General features: G+C 33.3%; 1 long non-coding RNA gene across 1 annotated transcript; it reads right to left on the minus strand.

Annotated features, from left to right (window-relative positions):
• Positions 1-657: 657 nt before the first annotated feature.
• Positions 658-1,412, minus strand: LOC106316996. The gene is made up of 2 exons (XR_001265027.1): positions 1,078-1,412; positions 658-958 (listed from the first exon to the last, which is right to left on the minus strand). It is a non-coding gene; the product is annotated as an uncharacterized LOC106316996 (long non-coding RNA).
• Positions 1,413-5,226: the final 3,814 nt, after the last annotated feature.

Genomic DNA, 5,226 nt, shown 5'->3' on the forward strand with positions numbered 1-5,226 from the left:
ATGCTTGTCATCTTTGTATTGTTGAGATTGACGTTACTGGAGCGACATCATTGTCCTCCTAACTGTATAGGGTTCGATTGGAAGAATCAGTTTGCAGAAAAGGTCTAATTGTATGCTATGGGAAGAATGACAATCGAGCTAGGTCTGCTCTGGATTTAGGTTCAAAAGCGGCGGTTAATCTCGAGGACATGATGCAGTTTTGCAGGAGGTTCTTTGCGGTAGACGAATGTATGGTAAAATTGATGTTGGATGTTTTAGGGGTTTGTGTTGGTGAGATGAATTGTTAACTGAATTCACCAATTCGTAGAGGCTATTTGTGGCAAACATTTACCCAAGCAAACAATTGAACGTGTATTAGAGTTGACTACCTATTGTTGTGTGCTGTGTTGGAAAGATACGTACATGTGTACACCTATATGTAGAGCATGATTGACTGCATTTAGGTGTACACATGTACATTATGAAATTGTTGTATATATGTACATTTGTAAAAGATACATCCATATGGACAGTAACACATGTGTACACTATTTGTGTGAATCAGATTATTGTACATTTGCACATGTATTGCATAATATTTACATAAGATTAACTAACCATAGTAAATTTTCAAAGTGTACACGAGTACAGCAAAACTGACCAGGACTGGTGTACATATATACAACATATGATAGTTTTCAGGTGTACACCGAATGTGAAAAAGTCTGATACACATTCTCTCTCAAAGCAGAAAAATATCAATTTAGCTAAGTATTAATTACATCAGCAACATAGGCTCGAATGATAAAAACATGTAAAATATAGTACAAAGAATTGGAGAAAATATCATCATCTTCCATATGATTTCTTGTTTATTGGGTTGCAATGGCTTCCTTACTGTGGACAAACATCACGTTGTAGAAAAACACGAGTCTTGTACAGATGAGGGAAATATTCTTTGGCACCATCTTCTTCTCCTCTTTCCGATGGTATATGATGATTCAGGAAAAAATGAAATAAGTATCATTATTCATAACAAAGTTGTAGACAACTAAATTTGACATTTGGTTCGGCTCTGGCTTGAGTTAGTCTGGATACCCGATTGATTCAAGCGGCGTTGACAAGGCGAAAGCTTTGACCAGCGGAGTAGTATAGTTTGAAGCGGTTAACAAACTCAAAGCAGCACAAAGAATTATGAAACGGTTAATCATGAACCTGAGCGAGTGAGGCGGAGATGATTAACATAATGAATTTCCCAGCGACGGAGGAAGAAGACGAGATGAGGCATATGTCATATAAGCTGATGTAAAGATTGTTATCAATGTCGAAGATGAAAGAAAATTTGGGTTAGAAAGATGAACACAAATTTGATAAGGAAGAGACGAGATATGTGGGTCGGTGAGAAAAATAGTGAGTTATTGTGGGATGAAAAATGTAATTTAGGCTGTCAATTACAATCTATAAAAGTAAATCCAACGGCTGTAAACTGTTGTAGATATAAGTCAAATCATTGTTTATAAAACAGATATTTAATTATTATAATAATGTTAGTTTGGTCTGAGGGTACAGAGGAGATATTACATGTGTGTGTTTCTTTTACTTTAGCAAGAACCGACTCAAACTGTAATTAGAAACTAGAAAACTGTCTTTTAGTGTAATACTTTCTAAATAACTAATACAGTAGGAAACTAAGCGGAGATTAGTCAGATATTTTCTTATATATTTAATATATAAATAGTGTATGCAATAAATGATGAAGAACCGAACCGAATCCGATCCGAAAAAATAGTATCAAACCCGAACCAAAATTGATTAAATATCCTAACGGGTTCAAAATTTTGGTATCTAAAGAATCGAAACCGAACCCGACCCGAACCGAAGTATCTCGGGTACCCGAATGTAACCGAAATAGATTTATATACCTAAATATATTATTTATTTTTAGATTTAATATATATTAAAAAATTCAAAATATATAAGATAATTTAAAGTTGTCTAAAATACTTGAAAATATACATAAATAGTCAAAAGTAAATGTCTAAAATAGCTAAAATATATTCAAAACACCAAAATGTTTGAAATATCTATTGATTTTCTATCCAAATATTTAAATCAAACCAATTTATATGTTAATTTTAGGTATTTTGACATATATTATACAAATTTATATGTAATATATTATTTTGATTTATAGATTTTGAAAAAATTTAAGTATATAATGAATATTAAAATTTTAAAAATAATTTAAATGGGTTATCCGAACCCGAACCGAATCCGCAAAGATCCGAACCGAACCCGAACTGAAATTTAGAAATACCCGAATGAGGCTGAAATCTTTAAACCCGAAAATTCGAAACTCGATTAGATTCGAACAGAGTCCGAATGGATACCCGAACGCCCACCGCTAGCAATAAATATGCGACATATATCACGAAGGCAAATGGTCTAATCGTTACAGTCTCGTCATAAGTGTCTCAGATAATGGGTTCGATGTGTTAAAGCAATGTGCTTTAAATTTACTTTTTCTTCGACTTTTTATCTGCGATTTACGGAACCAATGTATCACGTTTACACTTTTAATTTTCAAGATTTCACAGCATTTACATGGATTTTATCCAAATATAGTATATCTGTAACATAAACTATGATTTAGCAGGGGGGCCCCGAAATTTAGGGGCTGTAGGCGATTTTTATAAAATGTAAGCTAAAATTTTTTTTGGTCAATTTGGAGATCTAAAACAGTTTTTTTTTGGAATTTTTTTCTACGTAATTTTTTCTAAAAATTTTGAGAATCTAAGACTAATGTTTCGTTAGGCATTGTCCAGGACCGCTTCTGTGATTTAGCACTAAAAATTTAACTTTTGCAAAGTTTTTGAAATTCAGTGAGTTGACTCATCAATTATGACCTCCTCGTTAGCACACCTAACCGGACGAGAACTTTGCCAGGCAGCGCAACTTGTTTTAAGTCTATTTGATATCTATTCTTATTACATACATCTCTAATGGAACACTATTTTTTCCTCTATATTTTACACTAAAATAGAGTAACTCTATTATATAGTTAAATTTGCTACAATAATTTACTGTATAGTTGAGTAAAATATAAAGGAATGTTGTTTTTTTACTCCAAATATAGAGTGAAAAACAACATTTCTCTATATTTCACTCTATTATAATGTAACTCTATTATAGATTGAACCATTGGAGTAAATTCAACTCTATAATAAAGTTACTATATTTTAGTGTAAAATATAGAGAAAGTAATAGTGTTCTATTGGAGATGGTTTAAATACTAAATAATACTGCGTTGTTCCATAATAGTGCATGTTAAAAAAAATTGTTTCAAAATATATATTTTTGTATTTTCAATGTATTTTTATCAATAATAATGATCACTTGAAATTTCAAAAACATTGATTGCATTTTTTTTAATTTTTTACTGGCTTAGATTTATAAAAAAGAAAAATCACAAAACTATGTATTTATAATTAAAATTTAATAATATATTTTTTAATATATGTGAAAATTTTAAAATATGTTTTATTTTGAAAGAGAGAGGGCAGCACAATAGGATAGTTACTATGAACAACTAAATAGAGGAATTTAACTTTTTTATAAATTACCTCCCGCCGGCATTGTTCCTAATACTTTTAGTCAGTTACTAAGAGCCAGCTATCTATGTATTCCAAATGACAGATGGATAACTAATTAATTGGTCTTTTTTTGTCAGCTGCGATATAGCTGAGTTGCTATGGCTCAGGTTTAATGGCTTAGATTCTTCCTCCACAACACTGGCCCTCACTGATCTCCTACAGATGGATAACTTCAGATTCTTTATGGAAATTTGTTATGATCCACTGCTTTTCCTTCTTGTAGATAGATAGATCGCTTTTTATGAGGTTGTGATTTGGGGATATTAACCGACCTCAATGTGTTGACAAAAAACGAAAATTACAACCCACATGTAATGTCTGAAGCTAAAAAGGTGGGAGTGGAACAAATTTCCAGAAATTTATGGTACTTGTAATGCCTTTTGTCCCGTTGATATCAGTATTTTCGGATATCTATACGTTCCAGAATAAATTTTGGATATAAATATTAAAATTGGATATTTGATCTTATGTGAAAAATTCATGTTATGAAAACCGGACCGGCCGATGATATCTTGTGTATTTGCATAGTTTTAGCAATCATTTTAGTTTTCAATTTGTCCATTTAGATGCATTTAGAGTAGATTTAAGTGCATTGCATATATACATTTGTTTCTATTAGGTGATGAAGATGCTATTTGGTGAGTTTGGAACCTTTGGAGATGGTTTAGAGACAAGAATAGTGAATAAGACGAGTTCCCAAGTGTCCCAGCGGTCGTGTAACACTCCCAGTGGCCTTGTGACCCCATCGAGAAGCCGCTGCAAGCGTTCGTGAAACGGAGACCAAGTGTTGGAGCGGCCTTTTGCAGCGCTATGCTGAAGCCGCTGGAGAAATACCCCACTCCATGCCGCATACGTACTTGTCGCAGCGGCCAGAAGACGAAGCAAGGAAGCCGCTGCGAGTGTCCCAGCGGCCTAGTGGAGCGGTTTCACCCAGCCGATGCGTGTCCAGAAAGTCAACATTTCCGAGTTTGACCAGATATTTACCCATTTGTGTTTGGGTTAATCAAGGTTTGTTGGGTTAACCCGGTTCAATTTTAAGCTACTATAAATGTTTCTCAGACCTAATCTTAGGATCTTATCTTGTTTTTTATCTAATCAAAAAGTCACCTTTAGGTGAAAGATCTAATCTTGATCAATTTCTCTTGTGTTTACTTGATTGCTTTGATCATTAATCATGTTTAGACTTAGATCAACTAATGATTTAGTGTCTACCATGATAATGAGTGAGTAGTCATCTTTGGATTCATGGGCTAGGATGATTAAGTGATGATCTAGAATGTTTTATAGTAGATTAATATGTTTCCTTGCTTGATTGAGTGATCTTAACGCTAATCTAGAGTTGGCCATTTTAGATTAGAACTCTAGACATTTCATTGTCTGGAAGGTGTTCGATGAAATGTCTGAGCCAACTCAACATGCTCTTAACTTACTCTACCAAAGGGATTTGATGTTAGGGAGTTTAGAAAGTTGAATGATCTGTTCTTAATGATTGCTTGATTGACACAAACCAAAAGAATTTGTTGTTTGATCAATGAGAGTAAATGAGCTTTTGTCTTGGAAAAGAACTTGCTTAGAATTGCTATCTAGACTTAAG

This window comes from Brassica oleracea, chromosome C9, assembly GCF_000695525.1.
Source record: "Brassica oleracea var. oleracea cultivar TO1000 chromosome C9, BOL, whole genome shotgun sequence".
Taxonomy (NCBI): domain Eukaryota; kingdom Viridiplantae; phylum Streptophyta; class Magnoliopsida; order Brassicales; family Brassicaceae; genus Brassica; species Brassica oleracea.